General features: G+C 38.4%; 1 long non-coding RNA gene and 1 pseudogene across 5 annotated transcripts; one reads left to right on the top strand and one right to left on the bottom strand.

Annotated features, from left to right (window-relative positions):
- Positions 1–26,419, bottom strand: LOC140529611 (uncharacterized). 5 transcript variants are annotated; one of them, XR_011975614.1, is made up of 5 exons: positions 26,266–26,419; positions 22,464–22,591; positions 17,493–17,576; positions 1,552–1,664; positions 1–394 (listed from the first exon to the last, which is right to left on the bottom strand). It is a non-coding gene; the product is annotated as an uncharacterized lncRNA (long non-coding RNA). The 5 variants fall into 5 exon arrangements; XR_011975616.1 differs by lacking the exon at positions 1,552–1,664 and having other exon boundaries at positions 26,266–26,408; XR_011975615.1 differs by lacking the exon at positions 17,493–17,576 and having other exon boundaries at positions 26,266–26,408.
- LOC140529610 (ER membrane protein complex subunit 4 pseudogene) lies at positions 19,938–20,686 on the top strand (annotated as a pseudogene).
- Positions 26,420–26,718: the final 299 nt, after the last annotated feature.

The following is a 26,718-nucleotide window of genomic DNA, read 5'->3' as shown; positions in this document are numbered from 1 at the left end:
TTTACAGTTTAGATTTTTCATTTTAGTTATCTTTCTAGCCAAACAGGCACTTTTCACACATTTCTTAACAATGCATTTAATTTTCACTGGAAGAGGTGACCTAAGCAAGGAATGAAATTGTTGCTTTATGTTGTAAGTCTCAGCTCTTCTTCAATTTGGTGTCTCTCCATTTCCCTGAATTTATATTCCCTTTCTCCAGCTTTTACAATTGAGCATTTAACTCTGGTCACAGACTCTCCTTGACCAACTTTGCTTGCCAGGCCTTTGTTTTAACTTTTGCTATGCTTTTGCTTTGGGGAAGTTTAATAAATTGAAGATATATTTGTGGTGTCATGCACTGGTATTTGTAGAATCTTCTTTGAGAGAGTTTATTCCCATCTGTTTGAAATCCTTTCTATAAAAAAAAAACAAACCAGGATTTAAAAAAAAAATCATAAATCAACCAAGTACAAATTTGTTGGCATATTTAGTGCAACACTTTACTTTTAGGGTTTTGAATAGGGTTTTCAGCTCAGCTGAGATTCTATCACTTCCACTAGCCTTATTGTTAGCAATGATTCCCACTTGCTTCCATTCTGCTCTAGATCAGTAACCATATCATCATGGTTATTAGTGAAGCTGCTGTACATATTTTTGTAAATATGGATCATTTTCCTCTTTAATTTCTTTGGGGGTTATATAAGTCTTATTTCCATAGGCAAATAGATTGGTCATTGGGAAGGAAATACGGTACTGCCTTCAAGGGAACTTGAAAAAGAATTTGCATATCTAGTATATGTCTGTGATATTAGTATGATTGCCAAATCTAATGGTTTTTAACCTACTAGTATTTATTCTTCTTAATCTCTTCACATCATTCAACACTATTAACCACATACTTCCTTCTATATATTCCAGTTTCCGTTGACTTTTGCTCTTCCTCTCCACTCTAATTTATATTCTTCTTCTGTTTGCTAGCTCATTATTTTCTTTTCAATCCCTTAAGGTGAGCATTCCCTAAGTTCCTGTTCATTGTCCTCCTTTCCTCTCTATCTGCACTCTCTTCCTTAGTAATCTCATGCCCATGACTTTAGCTATTATCACTCCAAACTTTACCTTTTTTCCAACTTCTAGCCCAGTATCTCCAATTTCCATAGATCATTCTCATCTGGAGGTCACACCAACATTTCAAATTCAAAATTCCTTGAACCAGTCTTATAATAGTCTTTTATATAAAACTGGATCCTCTTTCTGACTTCACCATTTTTGATAGTAGTAACACCAGCAAACAATTGTGCATAAACAAGATACATACTGGATAAATTTTAGATAATCTTAGAAGAAAAGGGTCAGCATTCAGGGGAACCAGGAAAGACTTCTTGTAGAAGGTGGAATTTTAGCTGACACTTAAAGGAAGCCAGGGAAGTCAGATAAGTGGAGATGAGAAGGGATGGCATTTCAGGTAAGGGGACAGTCAATGAAAATATACAGAGTAAAGAGATAGTGTTATATCTCTCACCTAAGGTAATAATCATCTTTTAGAAACAAATAAAATGGTAATGTAAATGATACCTTCTTTTTGTCCATAAATGATGGGCAGCCTGTTTACTGCAGTGACCTCCACAAAATAGAAGAAGAATCAGACACTTGTCACTAATACATTGGACAGATCTTTTATGGAGGATCTGGAGAAAGATGTGGATAAGAATCACAGAGGATAAGAAGGTGTGGATGGTTTGCTAATGTGGAGAGGGGGCGACTGTATTAGTAAAACCACAGAGCTTTCAAAGTACTAAAGTATTTTCCTTCAGAAAAATAAGTATGAAATTTATTTTTAAGAAGCTTAGTAAGTTATCACAAAGTGATAAGTTTTCCCGTTGGTTGTAAAATATAAGTGCTTTCTTCTCAGAAGTATGTACTTTAAAACTTAGGTAAATGCCTTTTTTTTCCCTGAGGGATTCCCCCCCCCCCCCCGCCCCCATCTCCATAACAGCTTATTTCTTTCTGTGAGTCAGTCTATGTTCTTTAGGGAAATATTAGCAAAGACTTTGCAATTGCTATGGGCTGATATCACTTCCATCACATGGATATGTTGAAATGGATAAAAAATCATGACCAAATGGTCACTGTCCTAAAGTAGCTTAGGGAGTCTACTAGGAAGAGATAGTACATAAGAAAGAGCAGTACCAAAAAACCAAGGAGGGAGTGAACCCTTGAAATGGTGCAGTGGTCATCAGGAAGGGCCTCGTGTTGGACATGGTATCGGAGCTGGGTTTGGAAGGAAAATAGGCATTGTAAGGAGTGGGAGGGAGAAGAGAATGAATTCTAACCACATAGGATGGCCTGTGGAAAGGCACAGACATAGGAGAGAACGTAAGGACAAATTTGATTGGACCAGACAGTATGTGAAACAAGAGGGATGTCTGATAGAGTTGGAAAAGAAGGCTGAAGCCAGATTGTTGAAGGGCTTTAAATGAGAAATAGAAGATCTGATCCTTGAGGTAACTGGAAGTCATTCGAATTGATTTAAAGATGAGTCATATGGTCAGACCTGGGCTTTAGGAACATCACTGTGACAGCTATGTATAGAATGGATTGAAGAGGGGAGAGATTTGAGGTAGAGTCCAGGCTAGAGGCTCTCCCCTTCCTTGGAATGGTTCTTCCCTGCTTTGCACCTCTTTCCAACTGTTGAATATTTTCACATCCTTTAAAGTTTATAGCTCTTCCAGGAAACCTTCCCTCATCTCTCCTTTCACTAATAACTACTCTTCCGTCTGACTTCACACAGCATTTTGCACTTTCCTTATGTCTTTGCCATATGCTATTTGAATGTCAGAGCTTAGGTGTATTAGCAGGAGACTCTACTGATGGAGAATAATTACTTGATGCTGTCTGTCTGTGTGAAGGGCAGAGTTGGTGAGAGTTTGGGGAGGATAGAGCCTATTTCTCATTTATGGCTTCCATCTTCAAGAGAGGAGATTCTCTTCTGGTAAGGTCGTTAAAGGGAGAAAAAGACTCCAGGAAAAAGCCAACATATAAAGAAGCTAGTACTCAGATCATGTCCCTATCCCCAGGCTACCATGCTAGAGATTTCAGGGAATTTCCTCTTGGGTAAGATCTGGGACTCTTTCTTTCCTATGGTTGAGCTGAGATATCTCATTCCTATTGGGGGAATCTATTCACTCTGTATTGTCCGATATATTGTATTTTATAAACTTCTCTGATTTATGTTTGCTCTTGGTTTGAACAAATGTGTTTGCTCTTTGCAATGTTTGATTTTTTTTTCTTTTTGGAACTAGTATTTGGTAGGAAGAGAGTCAACTCTTTGGTTATAGAGCTTAGAGGTCTCCTGCTCCACTAAACTGATATCAATCAACAGTACATGATGAACCTGAAAAACATTATCTCTAGACTAATAATATTTGGAGAGGGGGTTAATTGATATAATTCTAGCACAGTATACCCTCTCTGAGAAGAGCAGGGGAGCCAGTACCAACCTTCTGCTCCCTTTGTGATAGAAATAAAAGTCTCTGTTGGAGAGGGGTAGGTGGAGGAGATTTTACAGATGTCCATTAATACCATCCTGTGAGCCATATCTAGACAGTTCCATGTCGTCACATACAACCTACAAAAGACAACACAGAAATACATTTAAAAATGATGGTTCTTTATATGTATCATGTCCAGCTACTAAATTCTAAATTCCAGGAGGGCAAGGACTGTGATATGGAACCAAAACCTTGTATTTTCCTCAGCATATGCCATAATTCTGTGCACATGACAGGTGATTAATAAATGTATCTTGATTCCAATTGAGTCTACGAACATGAATATTTGTACACTAGAATTACAAACAAATTTTTTTTAAGAACTCCACTAACATATGGGCCTTTTTCCTCTTCAATCAAAACATTTGTTTTGCATTGATGTGTTTTGTGAAATTTTTATACTTTAGCTCTCATTTGATTTACCTAGTCATTCTATATTCTTCCTAGATCCTTGAAGACAGAAAACAAACAAACAACACTGAAAGAGAAAGAAAAACTTTTCAAGTCAGTCTAGTATGACTGAAAACCACTCTCTTTGGAACCAGCTAAGACTGGGGAGAAAGAGTGAAAGAATTGAGGTAAATATTTGAATTTGTTTGAAACATATAACACCATATACTAAGGAAAGAGAAATTATTTTGCAAAGAACATTTAGTATAATGTGATTTTAAATAAAATCATTACTCCCTCAATCTCATGTTTCTCTTGTTGATAAACTTTGACCCAAATTCAAAGAATTGCCTAGAAGCATCAATTCAAATCCCAGAAGTAAAATTTATTGAAAGAGACCCCCCCCAAATGCCCCATAATTGCATGATCAGTACTTCATGAAGACAATGATTTGCTGCAGGTTCAGGTTGGATAGCCTTAATTACAGCTTTGTTGACTAAAATTGGCCCCCATATTGCTACTCATTGTTTGTTGGATTGTTGCTGCACTTTAGGAATTGTGGATGCAGTATGCCTTCTGACTCCTCAGTGAGTAATCATGAAAAGTTGAAGAAAGCTAGTGTTGAAGGATATAATGAATTGAAACTTGGATATAATTATAATTCCATATTTCCAAAAGTAGCAGAAATTCTAACAATGCTAGTAGTATTACAAAAAGAATGATAACGGAGATGAAAAAACAATGATCAGGGGAGGGTTGGCAGGAGAAGCTTTGAAGAGACTAGATTGGGAGAGGGAAACTGGACTGGAGGAAAGGGAAAACATAATTCTGGTATGCTAGTGGGATCTGGAGAGAGGTGATTTACAATTAAGTAACCATTTTCATTCACTTTTAACCAAGCCAGGTGTCAGGGCTTTATGTATGGCTATTGTATGGGAGTAGAAGGTTAGGGCTATTACTGTCAGGGTGCAGTAGATTTTTTGCTCAGGTTTCTGCTTCCAAAACTAGAGGGTAGTTTCCAAGGAGTGGGTTCAAGAGACAACATGATATAGTGGAATGAACCTCACATCCGGAATAAGGGAACCTGGGTTTATTCTCACCTATGGAACATCTACTTGTGTGATCTTGGATGATTCACTTAACCGCAATCATTCTCAGTTTCCTCATCTGTAAAATAAAGGGGTTGGACTAGATGACCTTTGACATTGATTACTTGCAGTTCTAAATCGGTGATCCTTTTAGCTCCCAGTCCTATGATCCTATAATAGTGTATTAAGCTTGACCTGAATAAAACTATTAATTAAAGTACATTATTATTCATTTATATTTTAGTATATGATGATTTAATTATGATTATTTATTATTTTTAAGGCATACTTTTAAATAGTTCCTCAAAATAAAATTGTCCTCAAGTCTTTGTCTTTATGTTAGTTAGTTTGTGGTCTTTCAGGTAGCTCAGCTAGGTGCTAGAAGAAAGTATTAGGTGTTAAAGGAAGAATCTAGAGATCAAATTCACTCAGTATTCACAGACTGCCATTCAAAATGCATGACACACATTCAGTGCCAAGAACCAGACCATCAGGATGGGTGTCTATCTTTACTTTCATGTAAACAGATAGTACATTTTAAAATGATCTCCATTCTCCTTCTTGTCTTTAAAAGGAAAATTGTCTCTTAGCAACCAGTCATTTTCTGCCTGGCTGATATATAAAATGAAAAGCTAGGCAAATCAGAAGCAAATAATTTGGGCCATTAGGAGTACAGGGTTATTTCTTAGAATAACTAAGATGTCCCCATTGAGCTGGAGCTTTCCTTATCACAATGTCAGTATATCCATATGATAGAGATATAACAGCAATTACATGGTATTTACCAATGTTCCCTAAAGAATACATACTGTTTCTCAGTGAGATGTTGTGGAAAAAAAATCTCTCAGGAATAAAAAGACATTAACTTAAGTACATGGTTAGTGTCCTGACAAGAAAACACTTCCTTTTAATGACCGAAGGGGAATAAAATTAAAATACATACATTCTTTTTTTTTTTTAATTTAACTTTTAACATTTATTTTCACACAATTTTGGGTTACAAATTTTCTCCCCTTTTATCCCCTCCCCCCCCCAGACCCAAGCTTTCTAATTGCCCCTGTGACCTATCTGCTCTCTCCTCTATCCTCCCTCCCTGCCCTTGTCTCCGTCTTCTCTTTTGTCCTGTAGGGCCAGATAGCTTTCTTGACCCCTTAACCTGTATTTTTTGTTACTCAGTGGTAAGAACATTACATTTGGTCCTAACACTTTGAGTTCCAACTTCTTAAGCTCCCTCCCTCTCCACCCCTTCCCCTTGGAAGACAAGCAATTCAATATAGGCCATATCTGTTTAGTTTTGCAAATGATTTCCATACTAGTTGTGTTGTATAGGACTAACTATATTTCCCTCCATCCTATCCTGTCCCCCATTACTTCTATTTTCTTATGGTCCTTTCCCTCCCCATGAGTGTTGACCTCGTATTGCATTCTCCTCCCCATGCCCTCCCCTCCATCCTCCCCCCCACCCTGCTTGTGCCCCTGTCCCCCACTCTCCTGTATTATGAGATAGGTTTTCCTATCAAAATGAGTGTGCATTATATTCTTTCCTTTAGTGGAATGTGATGAGAGTAGACCTCATGTTTTTCTCTTGCCTCCCCTCTTTATCCAACCACTAATAAGTCTTTTGCTTGCCTCTTTTATGAGAGATAATTTGCCCCATATAACTTCTCCCTTTCTCCTCCCAATATTTCTCTCTCACTGCTTGATTTCATTTTTTTTTTTAAGATATGATCCCATCCTCTTCAATTCACTCTGTGCACTCTGTCTCTATGTATGTGTGTGTGTGTGCATGTGTGTGTGTGTGTACTCCCACCCAGTACCCAGATACTGAAATGTTTCAAGAGTTACAAATATTGTCTTTCCATGTAGGAATGTAAACAGTTCAACTTTAGTAAGTCCCTTATGACTTCTCTTTGCTGTTCACCTTTTCATGGTTCTCTTCATTCTTGTGTTAGAAAGTCAAATTTTCTTTCCAGCTCTGGTCTTTTCATCAGGAAAATTTGAAAGTCCTCTATTTCATTGAAAGACCATTTTTTCTCCTGAAGTATTATACTCAGTTTTGCTGGGTAGGTGATTCTTGGCTTCAGTCCTAGTTCCTTTGACTTCTGGAATATCCTATTCCATTCCCTTCTATCCCTCAATGTAGAGGGTGCCAGATCTTGTGCTATCCTGATTGTATTTCCACAATACTTGAATTGTTTCTTTCTAGCTGCTTGCAATATTTTCTCTTTCACCTGGGAATTCTGGAATTTGGCCACAATGTTCCTAGGAGTTTCTCTTTTTGGATCTCTTTCAGGCGGTGTTCTGCGGATTCCTTGAATATTTATTTTGCCTTCTGGTTCTAGAATCTCAGGGCAGTTTTCCTTGATAATTTCATGGAAGATGATGTCTAGGCTCTTCTTTTGATCATGGTTTTCAGGTAGTCCCAGAATTTTTACATTGTCTCTCCTGATTCTATTTTCCAGGTCAGTTGTTTTTCCAATAAGATATTTCACATTATCTTCCATTTTTCGAATCTGCGCGGTATGTTCTGAGATATCTGTCTTTCTCATAAAGTCCTTAGCGTCCATCTGTACCATTCCAGTTTTGAAAGAACTATTTTCTTCAGTGAGCTTTTGAATCTCCTTTTCCATTTGGTTAATTCTGCTTTTGAAAGCATTCTTCTCCTCATTGGCCCCTTGCACCTCCCTTGCCAACTGAGTTAGGCTAGTTCTCAAGGTGCCAATTTCTTCAAGATTTTTTTGGTTCTCCTTTAGCAGGGAGCTGATCTGCTTTTCATGCTTCTCCCTCATCCCTCTCATTTCCCTTCCCAGTCTTTCCTCCACCTCTCTAACTTGATTTTCAAAATTCCTCTTGAGCTCTTCCATGGCCCGAGCCCATTGGGTGGGCTGGGACACAGAATCCTCGATTTCTGTGTCTTTGCCTGATGGCAAGCATTGTTCCTCCCCATCAGAAAGGAAGGGAGGAAGTGTCTTTTCTCCGAGAAAATACCCTTCAATAGTTTTATTTCTTTTCCCTTTTCTGGGCATTCTCCCCAACCAGTGACCTGACCTCTGAATGTTCTCCTCACACCCACCTCGCCTCCCGATCCTCCCAGCCAGTGTTTGGGGACTGAGATTCAAATGCTGCTTCCCGCCTTAGGGTTTTTGGCGGGGGCAGGGCTGCTATTCAGTGTGAGAATTAAGTTCAGGTGGTCAGGGGCAGGGCCGCCTCTCTGGCTCAGTTCCCTCAGGGGGTTTATGCACAGACCTTCCACAATGGATCCAGGCTCCCGCCCAGTTTGGGGAGCCCCTGTCTGTAGCCGCCTCTCAGCTTCTATCTCCTGGGGGGGCCCGAGCCATGGGGGCACCCCACTCCCCTCTCAACCTGCCAAAGAGACTCTCTCACCTACCTCCATCAGTCACCTGTTGGTGGGGGGGGCTTGTGCCGCCGCTGGAGATCCCGTCTCTGGAGCCTTCTCAGATCTGTGCCTCTCGGAGCCGCGGCCGCCGCAGGTCCGGGCTGGGCTCCGCGTCTGCAGCGCGAGGGACCTTTTGCGAGAGGTTTGCAGGTCCCTCTGTGGGTGGGGGGACTCCCGTGGCCGCTGGAGATCCCGTACCCATAGCCCTCCCGGATCTTTTCCTCACGGTGTTGTGGCCGCGGCAGGGCTGCCCTCTGCTCCCCGTCCCGGCGCCCAGTCCACAGCGCGAAGGACCCCCTGCGAGAGGCTTGCAGGTCTCTCCGGAACAGAAATCTCCCTCGCTCCAATATTCCGTGGTCTCTGGGTGCAGAATTCGCCCTGGGTTGGTCCCCTCTAGCCGTTCTGTGGTTTGTGGGTTCGGAGCTATGTGTATGTGCGTCTTTCTACTTCGCCATCTTGGCTCTGCCCCCCAAATACATACATTCTTGAACTAAGTTTCTCATAGTTTTTCATTGTGATAATATGTTAAGCCTCTTAAAACACTTTGAAAGAAGCATTTTCCCAAGGAGAACATTTGAATGTTTAAAGTTCTGTGGTCTTAATATGACTGTTCTTTCCACCTTGGCAATCCATCCATGTCTTCTCATCCTATGTGGTTCTCATTCATGTCTATCCATATATCCTTCATAGAACTATGCAACATATGCAACCTTGATCTGGTAATTTTGCTGTTTTGTGGCTGGAGAAAACAAGTGTAATACATGGGTCTGGACACAGAGAAAATAGCATTTGCATTGTTATTTTGTTTGCTTCTAAATGAAGATTGTCAACTTAGGTGAAAAAAGATGGTGCAGTGGAAAAGGGCAGAATTCGGAGTCAGGATCTACATTCAATGTTGATTCTACAACTTAGCACCTCTGTGACCTTGGTCAAGTCACTTCAGTTGGTCTGACTTCAGTTTTCTCTTTTGTAAAATGGCAGAATTGGATTAGATGACTTTTAAGATCTTTTCTAACTCTAAGTTTATGATCCTATGCTTCTATGATTAGGATACAAAATGCCACTTAGGCAAAGAAGTTCAGGAATTCTATTCATGGAGTTATGGCATATGGATTTGGAAGAAAGTACAGCATAATTTAATCTAACTCTTAACAGAATGTAGAAGCAATTTAAATGAACTCAACTAGTTCTTCTGATTGATGCTGTTTTTTTTTAAAAGGTAAGCATATACAAGGAGGGAGACTATACAGGTTCCTTTAACAAATTTCCTCTGACTTCTGTTACTTGATTTTGAAAATGTTCTTTATCATTTAACTTAAACTATCCTTGCTGTACTTTAAGTCCATTTTTGTTAGTTTTGCCTGTAGTAGCAAGAGAAAATAAGTGACCAATCTTCCCTCTCCTGGAAGGGAGTTGTTCTTATTTTATTGGAGTTAAATGGAAAGAAAGTTCTCTTTATTTTATAACAATCAAACAACTCTCACTCCTACTCCCCCTTAATCAGATAGTTGAACAATATAAAATATTAAGTCAATTTCTCCCAGTGTAAACTCCCAGAGAGTAAGTCAAACAATTTCCAGTCAAAGTTCTTGAATAACATTTGGTTCACGGATATAAAAGTGTGAATAGGGATACCTTGGTGGCCTTAAAGAAGTCAATGATTATTAAAATTTCCAGAGAGCAGATGACAACCTGGGATGCTGGTTCTCTGAACTATGTCACCTCATTTATTTGCTTAAATTCTATAGAAAGGTAATGATGGATTCTCAGAAAAAGATATGTTCCCCAATACGAAAGATTTAGAGAAATTTGGGAAGACTTGTCTGAACTGATACAGAGTTAAGTAAACAGAAACAAGATAACAATGAAGACAGTGACCAAAATAATGTAAAGGAAAATATCTTTGAAGGACTTCAAAATTCCCATCAGTTCAGTGGCCAATCATGACATCAGAGGACTAAAGATGAAACATGCCTCCTACCTCTTTGCAGAGAGGTGGTACTTTGTAGGAAAGGGACGAGGCATATATTGCCAATGCATGGCCAATCTGCTTATTTGCTTTACTTAACTACCCAAGGGGAAGCTCTGTTAGGAAGAAGATAATTGGAAAGTGACAAAATGTTAAAAAAAAAAAAAAAAGGAAATATCAATAAAACATTAAATAAAATAGACAGGGAGTCCAATGATCTGACTAAATATGGAAGTGTCAGGCAAGAGGGGATAACAGGCCTCAGAAAAAACTCCTTCCCAGTTACAGGAGAAGCAATGAGGGAGATTACAATCATCATATAATCAATGGACAAAAGGGAAGAAAAAAGGGAAGTTTTGGAAGCAAGGGACTGGAGACAAATTTTGTTATTGTTAATTTTTTGCTTAAGGGCATCTCTGGTGCTAGGCTCATTCAATAACAACTGTTGACTTCATGACTTTTGGGTTGATAGTGTTTTGTTATTTAAAATACATGTATCAGGTGAGCTAAATTTTAGCTTAGTGAGCTTTAAATTTTAGTGTCTTTAGTAAGACACTGGAAAATGGAGCTAGCATCACTACTCTTAATCAATCAATAAACATTTATTAATCACCTTGTGTATTCCAGACACCATGCTAGCCACTAGGAGATATGGGGAAAAAACAACACTTCCTGTGCCTAAATGAATGAGCTTATATTCAGTGAGAGAGATCAGTCAACCATTAAACTTCATTAAATGCCTGCTATGTTCTAAGCACTGTGCTAAGCTTTGGAGATACAAAAAGAGGCAAAAGACAGTCCCTTCACTCAAGGAGCTTACAATCTAATCATAATCACATCAGTGAATCCTATAATAGAAGAGGCAGCATGATAGGAGCCCCAGAAGTAAAGTCGGATAACTTGTGTTCCAGTTGGCCACTAACTTGCTGTATATGCTCTTCAACCAATATCAACCTTTCTGGGTTTCCATTTTCTTATTTATAAAATTGGGGGCTTAGATTACTTGGTTTTTCACAATGATTCAGTGAATCCAGGAAAGAGAAAATCAAATGTAAAGTCTACAGAAATCTAAGTAAAAAACTCTCCTTGAGAGTTGAGGATGGGAAAGTATGACTTTTCTCAATTTTTCAGGTTGAAAATGCTTTTGAGTAGTTAGCCACCAGTCATTTTAATTCCATAATTGACATTTTGTATTAATACTGGATTTATGTCAAAGACCCAGGATTCAAATTCTAGCTCTGCTGCTTACTTGCTTTTGAGCAGGTCACTTAATCTTTAAGATCCTTTCTAGCTCTAAATCTAGGATCCTTTAATCTTAATACCCATGTAACCAATGAACCTCCCCAGGCTTCACTTTTCTCATCAACATAAAACATTCCCCTTGGGCTACTTCCCCTCCTTGGGTTATATATCCAAAGGGTAGCTGTTACCTTGGATTTTAGGTTAGCCCAATGTGTCTGCACTCTGAATATTATAGCTCATAAGCCCTGCTGGTGCATTTCTCATTAATTATCAGCCAGTAAACACAATTAGCTCTTAGAAGAGGCATTTACTAAGATAACTGGCATAATAAAAACACTAGTTATAACCTTTCTCCCCCCCCCCCCAAATCTGTGGGCACATTCTCCTATACATACAGCCTCCATGGGAAGAGTGCGAATAAACTTAGAGTACAGTGGTTGTGAAACATACTTATAGTATACACATGTACCCAGACAGCTCTCAGCTCTGGAATGGCTATTCTAAAAGTCCTTTCTCTCCTCCTGAAATTTAATGGTGGTATTTTTCCCTTCTTGGTTGTAAGAGCTCACACTCCTTGAAACTATTTCCTGTCTGGAGTGTGTGTCTCTGCTGCTTGCTGGATTTGGTAACTCCTACTGGTTAAGGAGTTGTACTTCAAACCAACATGATTGGATGGGGGTGGGGCTGGTGAGGAGAGAAAAACTCACTCCTCTCCTGTAAGAGTAATTCCCTGTCAGGGGTTAAGTTTCTTTCCTATTTCTTGTTCAAACTGATGAACTCTCAAACTACTAGATGGGATGTTATCCTTTGGGAAAGTTGCTGATAGATGTTAGAGCAATCTCCTTTTCTTCCACCCTCAGGGGTCTCCTTCACACACTTCTCCTCACCCTGTATATCTTTCTTGGAGCTCTCACCAGAACTTAGTTACTTAAAGCCTGCAAAGTCATGTCCATTGTTTTGTGTCCAATTTTTGCTTGTCCAGTGAGGTTTAATTTATCAGACGAATGGGTTTATCCTTCATAAAGGGATCCCTGGGTGTGATCACAGTTTTGTAGTTAGCTTAATTCCTTAAAACCTCATTATCTCTGACTAAAACCTGTGACTACATCTACTGAGTAGAGGTGGGGATGAAGGAGGGAGGGAAATCACATCCTTTCTCCCTTACATATAAAATCAAGAGTTTGGACTAGAGGACCTACAAAGTCCCTTACAAATCTAAATACTATGTATGAGCCTATGTAATATAAAATAATATAGCATTATATATATACGCACACACACATGCACATGTGCACATGCATACACCATGTATGTATACATACATACACATACATGCATATATATATATATATATATATATATATATATATATATATATATATATATATATATATATATATACTAAAGCTGCTGATGTAGCCTGAGTTCTAGGAGAGTTTTCCAGAGCAGACCGTGGTTTATGTGGTCTGAGAGTTTCATGGACAACACCAGTACCGCCAGGAAAATTCCACATTGATTTATGCTCCTCATGCATGTCCCTAGTGAACCAGTGCCTCTGGTACAGAACTGAGTCAGACCCAATTCAATTCAACTATCATTTATTAAATGCCTTTGATGTGCAAGGCACTATTTTAGGCTCTGAGAGTTGAAAGATTAAAGAAGCACTCTCTGCTCTTTAAAAGGCTTATATTCTATTGGAGCAAAGGAGAGCATTTTAAAAACTGCTTTAGGGAAAATGTGAAAGTGTTTGCCTGAAGATCAGGGAAGGCTTTATAGAGGAGATGGCCGCTGAACTGAGCTTTGGAGTAAGGGAAGGATTCTGACAAGCAGAGAGGATTATGGGCTAGCTAAAGGGGAGTGCCTGAGTGAATATGAACAGGAGAGAGATGGAATGTTGAGTTCAGAGAGTAATTAGTAGCCCTGTTATGACTGGAATGTTGAGAGTATGAAGGGGGAAATGGGAAATAATTCTGGAAAGAGAGGTTAGAAAGAGTTTGTATTTTCTTCTTGGAGAAAAAAATGAATCATTAAAGGTTTTTGAGTGACATGGTCAAATCTCTGTTTTTGGAAGAGTATTTTGGCAGATGTATAGAGTACATGCTGGAGAGAGAAGACATCAGAAGCAGGAATACCAGTTAGGAAGCTAGTGCATTAGTTTAAATGAGACATAATAAAAGGCTTGAACTAGGGGTGGTAGTGTAAGTAGAGAGAAGAAAGCAATACCGAAGAATTGTCAGGACTTAGCAACTAATTAGACATGGGAAGTGAGGGAAAGGGAAGATTAGAGAGGGATTCCAAGGTTTTGGATCTAGGTAACTGAAATGATGATGCCATCAACAGAAATAGGGAAGTTGGGAAGAAGAATGGGTTTAAAAAGCAAGCTGATAAGTTCAGTTTTTGAAATATTATGATTGAGGTAGTGGTGGGACACAGGTTGATATATTGAAAAGGCATTTGGAAGAATGGGACTGAAATAGGGGATAGATAGATTTGTAATCCATGTGAATGTATGAGAGAGCAACAGAAGAAGAAAAGAGGAAAAAAAGGTATGGAAGTTGGGAAAGAAACCAGTATCCAGAGAAATAAGAGAAAAGAAGATCATAGAAGCCCAAAGAATGAAAACAACTAATTTTTATGGAAGCACTTTAAGATTTGTAAAGACCTTTACAAATATTATCTCATTATATTCTCACAATAATCCTGGGAGGTTGATGCTAATATTATTACCTACATTTACAAATGAGAAAACTTAGGCAGATAGAAAATAAGTGACTTGCCCAGGGTCACCCATCTCGTCAGTGTCTGAGGAAGGATTTGAACTCAGATCTAGTATCCTAACTCCATTCAGTTTCAGTGCTCCATCTACTGTGCCACATAATTAGGAGAAGCGGTTAACAGTGTTGTGTACTGTAGAAAGGCCTGATAAAAGACTTTGGTTTGCCAATTAAGAGGTCTCGGTTCCTAAAGATTTTATGTGAGATTTTACTCCTTATTTTGTTTGTTTATTTGATTGTTTTTATTCATTTCAACAAACATTTGTTGATGGTTATTGAGTTTGTAGTATTTTTTTTTTGTTTCATAGTTAAAAGAAATAAACGTCTTCCTTTTGAGAAATCAGTTTTTACAGGTGAGAAGCTCAATTGCAAAGAGCTGGGGAATGAATGGGTGATTAAGGATGTAGAGGGAGGAAGCATGGAATATCTTCTCTATGAGATTAGTAATGAAGGGGAGGCAAGATGAAATGTAATAACTTAAAAGGGATAACAGGGTCAAGGGCAGAGAAAACCTAAGTGTATATGTGGGCAAGCAGGGAAGGAGCTAGTTAATAGGGAGAGATTAAAGATAAAGGAGGAAATGGTTGAGTTCTTGAAAAAGAGAGGAGAGCAAGGGATTGAGGTATATCAGTCAATCAATTATATATTTCTTAAGTGTCTACTACCTATATGCCAGGTACTGTCCTAGATATAGGGGATGGAAAGACAAAAATTAAATAATCCTTGCCCTCAAAGAGCTTATAGTCTATCAGAAGAGACAAAATGTGCGTATATTTTGTATGAACTTACATATGTATGTATTAAATATGTGCACAAAATAAGCACACTATCATTATTGGGGTGGGGGAAGGTACTGGGACTTGGGAGATCAGAAGAGGCTTAATGTAAAAAGTGGCACTTGAGCTGAGCTTTGCAGGAAATAAGTAGCTTTTAAATAGCTTAAAAATGGCAGTAAGACATGGGATATAGTATACAGTGTCATGACTGAGGGCTAGGAAGAAGAGAAGGAGTTAACTTTAGCATAACTAGCCTTACCAGGAAGAATCATCTCATTCTTTCAGGCTAGAACAAGGGAGGAAACAAAGGAAGATTTGACAGGTTGTGAAATAGGGAGGAAGATGAGGGAATTTACAAATATATGGCCATAATCATCCCAGTAAAGAGGGGTACGATGTCATCTGGTAAGAGAGAGGTTGGGTAGAAACAAGATTTTGTATTTTCTCACCCTGCTTTACCCTTGTCCTAGAATTTACTACTTAGTGCTAGAAAACAAAACAAAACAAAAAAACTATCATTCTGTGCTGGAGGAAACCAAAAATCCTGGTGGGGTTCTCAGTTATTTTGAGTTTGGGGAGAGAGGTGAAACTTTTGCCTAAAACAAGGTTATTGTTCAAACTCATCTATCTCTACCTTAACCTTCAAACTTCCTACTCACTAAATTTCTTATCAATGTTTAATTCATTGGGTATGTTTGAACATGATTAGCCCAGCTCTCACACAGTTTTCTCTTCTTAGTAATAACAGCTGGAAGGTTCCTTAGAGAACATTTAGTTTGACCTCATTTTACAGATGAGGAAATAGTAGTGTTTGATGATGAGTGAAAGCCTTGATATCCTTGTGTTGGCTCATATGTTTATCTCTTTGGAGTATGTTGGGTGAAAGTGACATCATGGTGACATTTGCTTGCAGTTTCAACTCTACCTCCCTTTTCCAGTGCTGAAATATTCTATGATCTTAGTCATTTAAAATTTGTTTTGGAGAAAAAAAATGGAACCTGAAAGTTCTAACCTTTCTCTTCTTGACTCTCTGTATTGCTAAAGTTTTATAGTACAAATGGACTTGTTTTAAGAATGTGAGTTGGTTTAAAGGATCACAAGGTAATCCTGGGAAAATACTTTGTAAACTGTAAGGTGCTAAATAAAGGTAAACTGTGATCTCAATAATGTTGATATGAGGTCATTATCATACCTAGCATTTGCATGCTACTTTATAGTTTTACAACAATTCTTCACATATATTAAAATGGAAATGGGGGAGATAAATTTCTTGAAATTAGAAAAAAATATTGTTTCCTTTTTGTTCAAAAATCATGTTGAAAAAACCATCCATTGATTTTCATAGAATCATAGAGCCTCAGTCTTGAAAAGGACTTTTGGATGTCATCTGGTCTAATTTATACTGGAATGAGAATATCTACTATATCACACTTGACAAGAAGTCATCCAGGCTCACCTTAAAGACCCCTAAATCAGAGATAGAACATCCCACCTTCAGTTAACTCTGATTAATAAGATATTTCCCTTCACTTCAAGCCTAAATTTTTCCCTCTTGGAATTTAAACCCACTGCTTCTGCCTTCTGAAATCAAACAGAACAGTCTGATCAGTCAGTTGTCATGTCCCTCCCTAAGCCTTATCATCTCAGGTCAAATATATCAAGTCTTCCCAATGGATTCTTATGTGGCATGATCTTGAGGCCCTTTACCATTTTAGCTGACCTCCAAGGAAGATGCCCTGGTTTATCAATGTCCCTAAACCATAGTGCCCGAAAGTGAACACAGTATTCTAGATGAAGTGTGAGCAGGATGTGACATGGTAGAATAATTACTTCCCTAATCCCAAACACTCTACTTTTCTTCACGTAGCCTAGCTCTGCTTTAACTATTCATTTTCTACTCTATCCTCATGTTTCTTTGGTCCTGGAAATTGTCCACCAGATAATATTTGGCCTCTAGCTCTTTCTACTGTTTTTTTTTTTACAGAACCCGACAAGATTTAGGGTTAGGGTTAGGGAAGAAACAATTTGAGTCTTTTCTAGGGACGAACATTATATTCTATCAATGTGCCAAATGGATGCCATACCCTGGGCCAGAATCCCAATCTGTTGATTTTGACTCTTTCTTTTAAAAAACAACAAAATTCTGTGGATGTCATTTATTTTGACATTACTACAGTCATTTGTGGATCTATACCTTCCTTCCCCAGCCCCTATGCATTATGCCCTTTATTTTAATTTTTTTCTTAACAATTAAAGAGTTAAGCAAAAACAATTAGCACAGCATTATATCTGTCAGTGTATATGAAACTCTACATCCATAGTTCTTTACCTCTCCATGAAAAGGAGGGAACTGCATTTTGTCAACTTTTCTTGTGGGCTGATTGGTCATTGAGAACCGGACCTTTGGCCATACCTGAGGAGAAGAGTGATTTAAAAGGCTCCTTCTGAACCTTTTAAGGGTAAGTCAAGGTAAAACCTTTTGACTTGTGAGAGCAAGAAGCAGGAGGAGCAGCAGCAAGGACTTTGGGGGATCCTGAGTCAAGGTGGTGTGGATGGATAATGTGTTCATGGGCCATGTCTGAGCAAAACGCATGGTGTTCGAATCTACTTGGGCCAAGTCAACTTTATTCTTTCTCCCCTTTTCTTCTTTCTATAGAAAAGTGCACTTTCTTTGAACTCTATGTTTCCTTTAGGGCTTGGGAGGAATTTACCTTTTTTTTTTTTTTAAAGTTTATCGTGTTTCTTAAGTTGGCAAATATGAAATGTAACAGAATTGCTAAATTGTGAGTCCTCTTGCTTGAATCCAAGTTTGAGGGAAGCAATTGGACAAGGACCAGAAAGCAGGAGAAATGGACGTATCTATCAGAATACCATTTCTGACTGGTGACCTATTCAAAGGAACAAGTTATTGATTTATTTTAACAATTTCCCAGGGCAAGAGTCTATATTTGGGGAGTTTTCTGCATATCAAAATAAATTAGTAGCTGTGAGAAGCTGGTTGACTGGCAGTGAGTCAGGCGTCTGCCATTATTCTCCCTAGGCCATGTGACTGGACTGAAAGGAAACATTTCCCTAAAAGAGGAAGGCAGAGAAGGGCAAGGAAGAAATTTGTGCTTCAGAAGGGGAGTAAGTCTCTGGGTAGCCCTGCTCACAAAACGTTGGGGATGATAAGGTGCTTAAATCCTCTACTTACCAACCCAGCAAGCAGTATTGGAATTATAATTATATAGAATTTGACTTAATTTATATCCTTTTTCTTGATATTATTGCAATCATTTCCCCCCTTTTTCTGCTCCTTTCACTCTGCTCAGTTCATAGACTTCCCATGTTTCTCTGTATTCCACATATTTGGTTTTTCTTACAGCACAGAGCCATATTCTTTCAGTGTTCTCAAGAACAAAGAAGTGCATATAATACTGAGCAAGGTGTGGGAGTCTCAGTTGTATGGGGAAATTTGAAAGTTAACCAGAAGGGTTATCTTGAGCAATAAAGTGTCATTTTCAAAAGCTATCATAATCTTTTAAGAAAAAAGTTGTTTATATCTCAAAGTCAAAATTAAGGTGATTCCTATGATGACTCTGATCCCTAAAAGGAAGGAAACGAATATTGTTTATGATAATGGAAACAAAATAAAACAAACTGACAGGAGACACTTTTGTTCAGGGATGAGATTTGCGTAGGTTACTGAAATAGGCGATAAGAGCTTCCTTGAAAGGTATTCAAATGTTCATGGAAGAGGTTAGTATCTTTGATTTGCCTAAAAACATTCCCTAGTGAATAAATACAGTGTATATGGTTGTGTCATCTCTAATAAAGTGATCGATTTCAGCAATATTGCTATATAAAATTCACCCTCATTTGAAGGCAACCAGGTCATTATTGAGAATGAAGCTGGAGGATGATAATTGACTAGAGAGATTGAGCACAAGTTTAGGAAGAGAATTAGCTATATTATTGGAATATTATTAGAGCTGATGTGTTTAGACAGATTCTTCTTAGAAAAATAATATCATATTTATACGATACTTTACAAAGGGCTTTCATATATGTTATCTGAATTTTGTTGTTCAGTGGGTTCAGTCACGTCTAACTCTTCGTGTGACCTCTTTTTTTTGTTTTCTTTTTTAGCAAAGATAATAGTGTGGTTTACCATTTCATTCTCCAGCTCAGTTATTTTATAAAATAATTTATTTTAAAATTAAATGCAAAATAAGAAAAGAAAAAAAATATATTATAAGATTAAATATTAAAAGTTAAACACAAAGTAAGAAGAGAAAAACAGCATTGCCATGTGCACAGAAGAACTTAAAAGATATATATCTATATCTATATCTATATCAACCTCATTTTACAGATGAGGAAACGGGGACAAACAATGACTTGCCCAGGGTCATGCAGCTGATGAGTTTCTGAGGCCACATTTGAACTCAGGTCCTCCTAATTCCAAGGCTGGTGCTCTATCCATTGCATCACCTAGCTGCCCCCCATTAACTGAATAAATACTCACAAACCTGTGTGGTAGTTAGGGACAGTAGGGCTGGTTCTGATATAGGCACTAAAATGAGATATCTTTGAAAAGAAATTCTCTTTCTCTCTGTCACACACACATTGTCAGTGTTAGTGGGATTTTGGGTACTGTCCCAGAAGGATTGAAAGATTATATATATATATAAGGTATACCAAAAATCTTTGTGCAATTTTAAACCTTAATATCTTTAAAAAGTTTTTTTTTTTTAAAAAAATAGAACTCAGAAGTGCCATTTAGGAGGCAAGGTCAGGGCTTTGCAGGGAGTGCTTGTGGGGTCTGGGGCTGTCTCCCTGGGAAGGTGGTTGAGGAACCCTGTCCCTTACAGGAAGCAATATGGTTCTGGTCTGCTTCCCTCTTCTCAGAGTTCAGAGGCTGATATCACGACAACTTAGGCCAAGTTTGGTAGGGAACTGAGGCTAGAGTTTCAAACAGGCCATTCAGCCTAGCAGGTATCAGTAGTGGTCAAAGTGACTGGGGAGCTGGTCAGGGAGATTTCACAGACACACTGAGTTAGTTATTTGGACAAGCAAGTGCCAGATACCAGGGTACAGGAGACAGACTAGATCCTGGCAGAAAAGTGTGACCTTGAGTCCCCTTAAACAGATTCCCCCATGAATCTTTTCATCATGTACATGGCAGGCAACACCATCTCCATCTTCCCCACCATGATAGTGTATATGATGGCCTGGTGGCCCATTCAAGCACTCTTGTTTATTTCAGTCATTTGCAAGATGCTAGAGAGTTCAAGTCAGAAGTTCATTCAAGTCTTGGTCTGTCTCACTGGGAACCTCATGGGTTTGGCTTTAGCTTTCTGTAGGTGCCAGTCCATAGGGCTGCTGCCCATGCGTGCATCAATCTGCATGGCTTTCATTGACCTCCCTGAGAGAATGGAGCTCAGTGGTAGTGGGCTCCTCTTAAGATCAGGGGAAAACATGGGCTGGTATCCCTCTTATAGTTGGATCCCATCCGATTTTTCTCAGGTGTCCCTTCAGTAGCACCCCAGTCCATTCTGTTTTACAAAGGTCTTCTGTGCTAAAAAGACTCAAAAAGACATTCTTCTTTGAAAAGTAAACAGGAACAAAGCTTATAGAATCAGAGCTCCACAGAATACCACCACAGAAAAACTGCAGTGATGCTCCTGTCTGAAAACAAGGTAAAAAAAGTTTGTTTATATTTCCAATACAGAGCAAAACCAAGAGTGGGTGCTTTAACCTCTCCTCTCAATAATTTAAATCTCTCAGAATGGTTCTTAAAAAAGAAAAAAAAGTTGTTTTCTTAAAAATAGATTTAATAGCTTACAACTGTACTAAATTTTTTGAGATTTTATATATATATGTGTATGTATACATATATTTGTATATATGTGTGTGTATATATCTATACATTTTTTAACCCCTCTGGAATACTACTCAAGCTCCCACTAGCACTTGCTGACAAGCCAGCTCTCCAGCAGTTGGCTGACTGCTCTCAGGATCTAGGTACAGTAAACCAGAAGGACTGTACTTCTGATGGTTTTCTTCATGATTCCCCACCGTTGTGCTTCTCATGAATAAGTAGACCTGATTAGCTTTTAGCAAAGACATTTACTAAGATGGCATAGTAAGAACAGTTGGTATGAAATATTGGTTCCCATGGGAAGAGGGGACTAAAACTCAAAGTATATTGTTGGTAGAATGCCCACATAGGGAACACATATGGCAAGGAGAGAATCACATCTCCTGGTACTTGAAGTCCTCACTTTCTCCCTTGGTAGAATCCTCATGCAGTTCCTCTTGGATAGAGTTCTGCCCTCGGTGGACCAGGCAGGCAGGCTCTACTTCCTTCTTAAGTCCACAGCTAGCATTTCTGTCTACTAGGAGATGTCTGTCATGTTTCTTGTGTTTCTTCATCTGTCTGTCTTTGGTGTTTCTCTTTATTCATAACTGCATGCACTCTCTGTCTGCTGGCTACTCCAGTCTCTCTAGTGACATGGTCAATAGGGGAGAGCTCTTTCTCGGCGCTCTCCCCCAACTTTTCTACCCTTTGGTGTCAGTACAGTGAAATGGTCTACCTCTATAACTCCTGAGCTAAGACAGTCCCAAACTTGGGATCTTCCACTGGTGGACTATCACTGCTCCCAGATCATCTCACTGTTTTTATTTCTAGATCCCAGAGACATGACTGATTTTCTCAGTTATTAACAAGATGTCTCCTGTATGTTGTTAGTTACCAAAGCACTATGATGCTCTCAAATTGACTAAGGACTTATTCACACTCATGGTGAGGTTGTGGGAATGTTTCTTAACACCTAGTTTATGTTTTGTGATTATGTTTCTAGGCTTGTTGATGATTAAACAAGTGTCTAAATGGGTTGAGATAAATTAGCTGGGAGTGAAATATGGGTATGTAAGGTATACTGTCCTCCAAAAGGCACCTCAAATTATTTTATATATCTACATATCTCTATTTTTATCTCTATCTTTATATCCATATCTATATTCTTATCTATATTTGTATCTGCCTCCTCAAATGATCATATACACACAGATATTTAAAAGTATATGTACTGTTTTCCTTTCAAAGATGTCTTCTTTTAAGAATGTAGATTATATTCAGGGAGGGTTTTTTTTTTTTGTTGTTGGACATGTGGTTTCTTTTGTAGATGGAATTCTGGGCAAAGAAATTCTTTCTTCTGATGTAAATAGTTTCCAATCAATTTAATACATTCTCTCAGGCAACCTAATGAAATGATAGGGAATAAGCATTTTTTGTGGGGAGATATTGGTGGCTCACCTGTCTTCTTATGGAGAGTAGGTATTCTCACGCCCACATTGCTCATAGAACACAGATATCCCAAGATGACTGGATCCATGGGAATAAAGAGAACAGATTCAGCTAGAAGTGCCAACAGTAGCTGTGGTCTATAAAATCAGTCAACCAAGAAACATTTATTAGGTGACTCCTATGTGCCAGGCACTGTACTAGTTGCTTCCAATAGAAATGCAAAAATGAAATGATCCGTGCTTTAAGAACTTTCTATTCTTTTGGAGAAGACAATATATGGAGTACTAGAAAAAGTTCTGGTTCTGAAGTCAGAGGACCTAGTTTCAAATCTGGGCTCTGCCATGTCACACTTCTGTGATCTTAAGCAAGTCACTTAATATTGTTACACTTTACTTCCTTATCTGTAAAATAAAGGGGATGAACTAGATGGTCTCCAATCCCCATCTGGTTTTAATTCTACTATCCTATGTACACATAAAAGTTACAAATCAAGTCATTATAAAAATCATGTATGTCTATCACCCCATAATGTTAATAAAGCTGAAACAATGATTACAGAAGCAAAAATGTTGTGAAAAAGGGGACTAGTGTTGTGCTTGTTCTAATGCTGTAACATGATATATGGGAATAGGGAATAAAGAAATTTTATCCCAGATTGTTGTAGTTTAGTTGTTTTCAGTCATGTCCAACTCTTCATGATCTCTTTTGGGGTTTTCTTGGCAAAGATACTGGACTCATTTGTCATTTCCATCTCCAACTCATTTTATGGATGACAAAACTGAGGCACATGGTGTTAAGTGACTTGTCCAGGATTGCACAGCTAGTAAATGTCTGAGGCCAGATTTGAACTCAGGTCTTCCTGACTCTAGGCACTATGCTTTATCCACTGTGTTACCTAAATGCTTTTTTTATGCAGCTATTCTATTTTACTAGGACTAATTTGAGAGGGAATGACCCCCAAGCCATCAGGCTTAATCTTAAAACAATTCACTCCTTAGTTTTTGAGACCACCCACGATTGATACATTTACAGACTGTGTTGGAGGCAGCCCCCTTTGGTAAGTAGGCTTTATAGAAACAGTGATGCATGGGGGAGGAATGAGATGGAAAGGTGAACATTCAGTATCTTTCCTAGTAATCCATTCCTAATGTCCATTTCATGAGCACATCATATCTTAAGGCTCAGATATCTGTCTGATACAGTCATCTGGTTTCTGAAAACATCTCCTCTTGAGCATTCTGGAGTGGATCTGTTCTCAGCGCTGAAGGGGAGGAAATTCTCCTAGAAGATCTGTTTTCTCTGGCTCATATTACTTGTAGAGATTCTTAGATAATTCTTCTAAAATTTGCCAGTTATAATACTAAACACAATTTATTACAGTCTCTTAAATTTTGCTTTACCAGTGCTTAGTTTATGTGGTAAATACTAGCTCAAACCTAAAAGTTCTAATGCTATCAACAGCAGAGCTGTAAAATGAACAAGGACTGCTAGGTGGTACAGTGAATAGAGGTCTTGGCCTTGAGTCAGGAGGACCCGAGTTCAAATGTGGCCTCAGACGCTTACTAGCTGTGTGATCCCGGGCAAGTCACTTAACTCTGTTTGCCTCACTTTTCTCCTCTGTAAAATTAGCTGGAGAAGGAAATAGCAAATTTCTCTAGTCTCTGCGCCAAATGGGGTCATGAAAAGTCAAACATGACTAGAATGACTGGAGAAAAGAATGGCAAATTAGGAACACTTGAAAATTCAGAGAATTTAAATTTTTTACATACTTTATGTTGTTCTATCTTTATCTAAACCCAGTACTTGTTATAGATACTGCCAACAACAGACTGAAGGAAGAATCTTTAAAAAATCTATAAGTATCTGACATAAAATGAACCCTTGTGGTTAAAGATTTAATATTTACCGAAGTAGACATGTAAAACGAGGTTAAGAGCACTTTTCTGAGTTGGCATTGACTCCATTATCCTTTAACATTTTAAAGACTGGTGTTCATTTATTTCATTCAGATTTAAGCTTCATAAATGGAAAATGTCAATTTTACTTCTATAGGTTAGGCAAATTATGTTGATATATTTAAGAAATTTAAATAATAACTGAAAAATCAAAAACTACATATTCTAGAATACTGGCTTGTTCAGAGGACGAACAATACAATTTTATATGAAGTTCTGAACCCAGTTTTTAGAATATTATTAGAATATGTTCAAGGTCTGTATTGGAGTCACTTACATTTGACATATATAATTATCTGATCTTCTTGCTTTGTCAAAATTTTTCTGTCCAGTCAATTCCCCACTCCTCCTTACCCTAGGGGAATGGGATATCACTGTATCAGCTTGAACAAAAAACTATTTTCATACATGAACATGCTGTTCTTAAGGGAGTGACAAGCTCAAAAACTCTTTTATTTAGTTGGTTTGGGAAACAATACTCCCGACTGGCATCTTAGTATTTTTAATATGAACCAGTAATAACTCACATTTCTTACTGACCACTTGCTCTGATGGAGAAACTTAGCAGAAAAGAAAAAAGAATGACATAATTGTAACAGGGAGAAAATACTCCTCAAACTTTGTTTGACCTTTCAGGCACAAGTTACTTGACAATCAATAAGAGTATGAAAGACAGCAGGGTAGCTGGGCATCACAGTAGATAGAGTTCAGGGCCTGAAGTCAAGAAAACCTGAGTTCAAATTTCACCTCAGACACTTACTAATTCAGTGATCCAAGGCATGCCCCTTTTGGACCAGGATGGTACCTTTAAAAGTGATAGATGCTAAATCTTGTGGTAAAATTAGAGAAAACAAGCACACACCTGTGTTGTAGGTAAGTTCATGTCCATCTTGAGTTATTCCAGGTAAAGGTAAACAGGTGCTGAGATATGGATGAATGGGATACTAAAATATGCTGGGAAAAGATCTGTCACTATAAAACAGGTACCTGAGGAAATGATTATAGCAGGGTTGGGCACCACTGGAGGTCTGAGTATAGCACAAACATTAATTGTACACAAATCTTGGATAAAGTAATAAACGGACCTGCTATCTGAAACTAGCTTAGTTTTCTTGACAGGGAGAAGAGGTATACTGTAAGGTGACTTGCAAGGTATAGTAGTACCTTGATCCCTTAGAGAGTCAATGATGGGTGAAATGCTCTCCATAGATTCTCAGGATAAGGGGTACTGGGAGACAGATGGGGGAGGGCCTTCTCTAAGTTTGCTGGTAATTGAGATGGCTGATTTTAGGAGGCCTACATCCAAAGAGGAAGAAACTCATAGGGAGTCAGGGATCTCAGATGAAATGCTAAGAACATTCCCATGTGCCTCCTGATTGTTTTGGATGAGAACAGGGAATAAGGAGACAAAATCTTTAGATAACTGTAAAGACAGAACATGATCAGGAGAAAAGGAAATAGTAGTTCTAGTTTTTATAAGAGATCCTGTCCCAATAGATTAACAAGGAACTTAGGCATGAGGAGGAAGGAGTTTTTGACAGAAAGGGGGCCAATGGATACAGTTCAATGAGACTATCTGGGAACAATATGAAGCTTTCCTAAGATCCCCCCCCCTCAAAAAAAATTTATAGATTTACTAGAGACATCATTGGAATCAGCTTTAGTCATTAGAAATGGATTAGGAGTTCCATCATCCAGCAAACAAGCATTAATTGTATCACCAACTTTTAAGGATGACATAGGGTTCTCCAGTGAGGGGAAAAGAATGGACCAAAATACCAGGAGCCAGGACATCAGGTTCAGGAAAAACAAAGGGATCCTTGCTGAAAGTCATAGCCCCTTTTCTTCCTCCATACCTTCATGAATCAGATTTTCCCTTGGAATCTTGAAGGCCACTTTTCTCCCCGTTCCTGAGGTCCTACTTTCTCTTCCTGCAGTATTGGGCAATATGACTCTTTTCATGGCAATAAAAGCATGTACTTGATTCACAAGTTTCCAAAAAAACCTGGACAGGAACCAGAAAGTTTGCATTAGGTCAGTCTGTACTGGGGCAAGAACACTTTGTTTTTTTCCCTGTAGGTTTCTGTATTTCCTGCTTTTCTACTTCCTTGTCCTGTCCTTCATAGATCTGCAGGTCAATGCTCGGAAAATGGCCCAGGCATTGTCATCCAGGGCATCTCTTATTTTGCTTTTGTATCTTGGGCAGGCTTAACAAAGTGTATACTAAGGATGCATGAATCTCATGGGTTAATTGAGTTTACTTCTGCCCGTCATTTAGCACTTTTACATGATCTATCATCAAACTGGTA

The sequence above is a fragment of the Notamacropus eugenii genome, chromosome 2 (genome assembly GCF_028372415.1).
Source record: "Notamacropus eugenii isolate mMacEug1 chromosome 2, mMacEug1.pri_v2, whole genome shotgun sequence".
Taxonomy (NCBI): domain Eukaryota; kingdom Metazoa; phylum Chordata; class Mammalia; order Diprotodontia; family Macropodidae; genus Notamacropus; species Notamacropus eugenii.
Note: the sequence above shows the minus strand (reverse complement) of the source record. Positions and strands in the feature narration are given on the sequence as shown.